The 6,000-nt window shown below is 36.1% G+C and overlaps 1 non-coding gene across 1 annotated transcript; it reads right to left on the bottom strand.

The window, feature by feature from the left end:
- Positions 1–1,358: 1,358 nt before the first annotated feature.
- On the bottom strand, positions 1,359–1,465 carry LOC121213336 (small nucleolar RNA R71). The gene has a single exon (XR_005908719.1). It is a non-coding gene; the product is annotated as a small nucleolar RNA R71 (small nucleolar RNA).
- Between the last annotated feature and the right edge of the window lie 4,535 nt (positions 1,466–6,000).

The following is a 6,000-nucleotide window of genomic DNA, read 5'->3' as shown; positions in this document are numbered from 1 at the left end:
ATTTTGATATTCCAGGATATTGATTCAAGTTAAGCTCTTATTCAGAGGAGGAATAGACTCTGTCTAAGAGTAAATTTTTCATAATTCAGTGGAGTTGGTTGCGTGCCTAGAGATAGGGTGACAAGATTTTGCTGGATTAGGATGAAACCTAATAAGGGGATTCATAGATCAAGTTCATGCAACCCTAGGGCGTTAATTAGAAAGAGATTTCAATTATATATCTAGGGTTAGACGTTGTTAGTCTCGAGAGAGATAATAATATAACTTAGGGATCTCTATGGAACAAGTTGAATGAATAAATCGTCCGATTCAGAGTCAAATAACAAATGAAGTCTAGGTGGATTTTTCCTTAGGTATTGTCTTAATCAATCGAATTTTCCGAAAAGTATTTTCCCCAAATTTCTTTTTTGTGATTTCTTAGTTTAATTAATTAGTTAGATAAACAAAACCCTTTTATTTTTTTAGGCTAGATAATAAAAAGAAATTTGATACTAGTACTTTTAGTTCCTTTGGGTTCGATAATCCGGTCTTGCTAAAGCTATACTACTGTTCAATAGGTACACTTGCCTTCATCGTGATAATAGTTAGTTTCAAGAACGATTCATTATAAATATTTAAAACCTATCACGAATATCTCGTATCAAGTTTTTGGCGCCATTGTCGGGGAACTTAGATATTAGGAACACTCGATTTTTATTACTTTAGCCATTTTACTTTTATTGCAATTTAAATTTTTATTTTCTTTTCTAACTCTTCATTTATTTTTTTGACAGGTTTTTTTTAGTTTATTACCAGGAGAAACTCATCAGGACCATTACTGTTTGATAGTGAGATCGATCGCACAGTTCACAGAAACCAAAGAGAAATAAGGCGAAGCTTATGTTACACAGAAGAGCAAGAGGAAGATACTTCAACCACCACCGAGTAGATGGCTGAAAACCAAGAAAATCCGCTACCTCCTGCGATTGCTATTAATCAAAATCCTACTCCACCCACTATGTATGATTATGCTAAACCTTCTTTAACAGGAACTGAATCGAGCATAGTTAGACCTGCTGTAGCTACAAATACTTTTGAACTGAAACCTAACACAAATCAAATGATACAGTAATTTGTTCAGTTTGATGGTTTGCAGGACGAAGATCCCAAACACTCACTTAGCAAACTTTTTAGAACTATGTGGTACATTTAAAATTAATGGCATTTCTAGTGACGCCATTTGCCTTCTGTTATTCCCTTTTTCATTGAGAAACAAAGCTAAACAGTGGTTGAATTTGTTACCGCGGAGGTCAATCACTACTTGGGAACAAATGACCGAAAAGTTCTTATTAAAATATTTTTTGCCGACTAAAACGTCTAAATTACGGAATGATATCTCTTCTTTTGTGCAGATGGATTTAGAAACACTCTATGATGCATGGGAGAGATATAAGAACCTTTTGCGAAGATGCCCTCACCATGGGTTACCACTCTAACTACAGGTTCAAACTTTTCATAATGGCCTGAATCTTTCGACTCGACAAATGGTTGGCGCAGTTGCTGACGGAACCATCAATAATAAAACACCTGAAGATGCCTATGAATTTTTAGAGGAGATGTCACTGAATAACTATCAGTGGCAAGTCATGAGGACAAAGCCAACAAAAATAGCCAGTGTTTATAACGATGATTCGGTCACCATGCTCTCTAATCAGGTAGAACTCTTGAATAATAAAATTGATGGTTTTCTTAGTTCTTCACAGGTTTACCCAGCAATGCAGTGCGAAGCAAATGGAGGTGGATCGAGCAATTCAGAATACCCACCTTATGGCTACAACATGGAGAACAAGCAGTTAAATTACATGGGTAATAATCCTCGATCCCAAAACAATCCTTATAGCAATACTTACAATACATGTTGGAGGAATCACTCAAATTTTTCATGAGGAGACCAAGGAAATCAGAAACCACCACCCTCTCCAGGCTTTCAGCAACCACCATACCAGCAGGAGAAAGCCGAACCTTGAAGAGATGCTAACCAAATTCATCTCATTGTCAGAGACTCGTTTTCAGAATACTGAGACGACACTGAAAAATCAACAAGCATCGATCCAAGGGCTCGAAACTCAAATTGGACAGTTGGCTAAGATGATTTCAGAAAGAGTACCAGGAAATCTACCTAGTAACACCGAACCCAATCCAAAAGCATATGTGAAGGAAGTTACACTGAGGAGTGGGAAAGTGTTAGCTGAATAGAAAAAGAAGCCACAACAAGAAGCTGACAGAAGCAAAGGAGAGGAGGTAAAACCCGAAAGCAATGACAATCCAATGTCGAAGGAATATAAACCACCAATTCCATACCCAAAAAAGTTGAAGAAAGATCGCATGGATGCATAATTTGGTAAATTCCTTGAAATTTTTAAACAACTACATATTAACTTACCTTTTGTTGAAGTTATATCGCAGATGCCTACAGACGCAATATTTTTAAAGGAGCTCCTAACAAACAAAAGGAAGTTTGAAGAATTATTTACAATGGAACTTAACGAGGAATGCTCGGCTATACTCCAAAACAAACTGCCAACCAAACTAACAGATCCAGAAAGTTTTACTATACCCTGCTTAATTGGTAGTTTTAACGTTGATAAGACACTAGCTGATTTAGGTGCTAGCATTAATTTGATGCCATATAAAATGTTTAAACAACTTGGTCTTGAGGAACCTAAAACCACTAGGATGAGTATTCAACTAGCTAATAGATCTGTTAAATATCCTAAGGGTATTATAGAGGACATACTTGTAAAAATAGATAAATTTATATTCCCTGTTGACTTCGTTATGCTTGATATGGATGAAGATGTTGAAGTGCCTTTAATCTTAAGGTGTCCATTTTTAGCCACTGCTAGGGCTGTTATTGATGTAGGTGATGGTAAAATGGTACTTATAGTAGGAGATGAAGAAATCGTTTTTAAAATTTATGATGCCATGAGATTTTCTAGGGAACAGGATGACTCATGTTATTTTATTGACTCTATTGATCATATTGCTCAAAAATCTTTTTAGGAAATCATAAATAAGGACACGTTGGAACTGTGCCATGCCCAAGGAGAGGAGATAGATGACGATGATTCCGAGACAGGTAAAATAAAAACTAAACTGAACTTCAATGAATCTTCCCAAAGACAAGCAGAATATGAGGACATTAAGGGGAACAATGATTTTAAGCAAAAACCCTCTATTGAAGAACCTCCCAAACTAGAACTCAAACAATTACCAAATCACTTGGAATACGCATTCCTTGGAAATAATTCTACATTACCAGTTATTATTGCGTCTAACTTGCAACCCAAGGAGAAAGAGGAATTAATCCAAGTATTAAAAGAACATAAAAAGGCCAAAGCTTGGAAAATTTCTGACATTAAAGGGATCACCCTTCTTTTTGCACCCACAAAATTTTAATGGAAGATGAATATAAAACATGTGCACAAGCTTAAAGAAGACTGAACCCCAACATGAAGAAAGTTATGAAAACCGAGGTAATTAAACTTCTAGATGCTGAAATTATTTATCCTATTTCTGACAGTTCTTGGGTAAGTCCAGTGCAGGTTGTTCCTAAGAAAGGAGGCATGACTGTGGTAGCCAATGAGAAGAATGAACTAATTCCAACTAGGACAGTTACAGGTTGGAGAGTTTGCATTGACTATAGGAAGCTAAATGATGCTACGAGAAAAGATCACTTCCCCTTGCCATTTATTGACCAAATGTTGGAAAGACTGTCAGGACACATGTGCTACTGCTTCGTAGACAGACTATCTGGCTATTTTCAAATCCCAATAGCTCCTGAAGATCAAGAAAAAACGACATTCACATGTCTATACGATACATTTGCTTATCGAAGAATGCCCTTTGGATGATGTAATGCTCTTGCTACGTTCCAGCACTGCATGATGGCCATCTTTGACGAACTCGTAGAAGATATCATTGAGGTATTTATGGATGATTTCTCGGTGTTCGGTAACCTTTTCCATCTTTTCCTTAAAAATTTAAAACGAGTTCTACTAAGATGTGAGGAAACGAACCTTGTACTTAACTGGGAAAAATGTCACTTTATGGTTTAAGAAGGTATTGTGTTAGGACATAAAATTTCTAGTAAAGGGATTGAGGTTGATAAATCTAAAGTCGAAATCATTGAAAAATTACCTCCTCCTAGTTCGGTTAAGGCTATTAGAATTTTTTTAGGACATGCTAGGTTTTATAGAAGATTTATTAAAGATTTTTCTAAAATAGCTAAGCCTTTGACCAAATTACGAGAAAAAGATATGCTCTTTAATTTTGATCAGGAATGTTTAGAAGCATTTAATACTCTAAAAGATAAATTGATTAATGCTCCAATTATAATAGCACCTGATTGGAATTTACCTTTTGAACTAATGTGTAATGCGAGTGACTTTGCAGTAGGTGCAGTTTTGGGATAGCGAATGGACAAGCACTTTCAACCTATTTACTATGCTAGCAAAACTTTGACAGCCGCACAGGAGAACCACACCACCACTGCGAAAGAATTGTTAGTTGTGGTTTTTGCATTCAATAAATTTAAGTCATATCTAATATTATCTAAAGTTTTTGTTTATACTAACCATTCTGCCCTTCGCTACCTGTTAACTAAGACTGATGCAAAACCTCGACTCAGTCGATGGATTTTGTTATTGCAGGAATTCGACTTGGAAATTCAAGATAAGAAAGGAGCAGAAAATCTCACAGCTGATCATTTATCCAGGCTTGAAAATTCAAGTACTAAAGAGCTAGATGAAGTGCAAAAAAATTATTCGTTCCCTGAAGAACAATTTTTTTATATTTCTGACTCGGAGGTACCTTGGTTTCCAGACATCACAAATTTTTTAGCCGTTAACATTATCCCAAAAGGGTTGACACATCAGCAAAAGAAACGATTCTTTACTGGTGTGAAAAACTACTTTTGGGAAGATCCTTTTCTTTTCCGTATATGTGCAGATCAAGTCATTCGGCGATGCGTTACAGGAACAGAAGCATTAAAAATCTTAGATGTTATGGTGGAAATAAGACCGCACATAAAATACTTGAATCAGGTTTTTATTGGCCTACCTTATTCAAAGATGCCAACAGGTATCTTATTTCTTGTGACAAATGCCAAAGGACAGGTAATATCTCTAACCGTGATGAAATGCTTCAGACATATATGTTTCCATGTGAAATATTTGATGTTTGGGGTATCGACTTCATGGGTCCATTCCCTAGTTCATTTGGGAATAAATACATCTTAGTAGCTGTCGATTATATGTCTAAATGGGTTAAAGCCCAAGCTCTGCCTACAAATGATGCTAGAGTAGTGGTACGTTTCCTTAAAAAACTTTTCTCTCGATTTGGAACACCTAGATTAATCATCAGTGATAGGGGGACTCATTTCTGTAACGCCCAATTTTAAAAGACCCTCAAGAAATATGGAGTTACCACCGAATAGCTACCCCTTACCACCCTCAAACTAGTGGCCAAGTCGAAGTGGCAAATCGAGAACTTAAACGTATCCTAGAAAAGACGGTAGGATTAAACAGGAAAGATTGGGCAATGAAAGTAAATTACGTATTATGGGCTTATAGAACTACTTTTAAAACCCCCATAGGAATATCACCATACAACTCGTTTATGAAAAAAGTTGTCATCTACCATTTGAGTTAGAACACAAAGTATTCTGGGCTATAAAATTTCTAAACTTTGATCCCAAACTTGCAGGTGAAAATAGGTTGATACAGTTAAATGAGTTAGACGAATAGCGAACCTATGCATATGAAAATTCAAGACTATACAAGGAAGTAACGAAACGACACCATGATGCTCGGTTAAAACAAAATAAACAATTTGAAGTTGGAAATCTTGTACTGTTATATAACTCAAAACTCAAATTGTTCCCTAGGAAGCTTAAATCACGATGGTCAAGTCCGTTCGTAGTCAAAACAGTTTTCCCATACGGCACAGTAGAAATAAGTC

Source organism: Gossypium hirsutum, chromosome A13 (genome assembly GCF_007990345.1).
Source record: "Gossypium hirsutum isolate 1008001.06 chromosome A13, Gossypium_hirsutum_v2.1, whole genome shotgun sequence".
Classification (NCBI taxonomy): Eukaryota; Viridiplantae; Streptophyta; class Magnoliopsida; order Malvales; family Malvaceae; genus Gossypium; species Gossypium hirsutum.
Note: the sequence above shows the minus strand (reverse complement) of the source record. Positions and strands in the feature narration are given on the sequence as shown.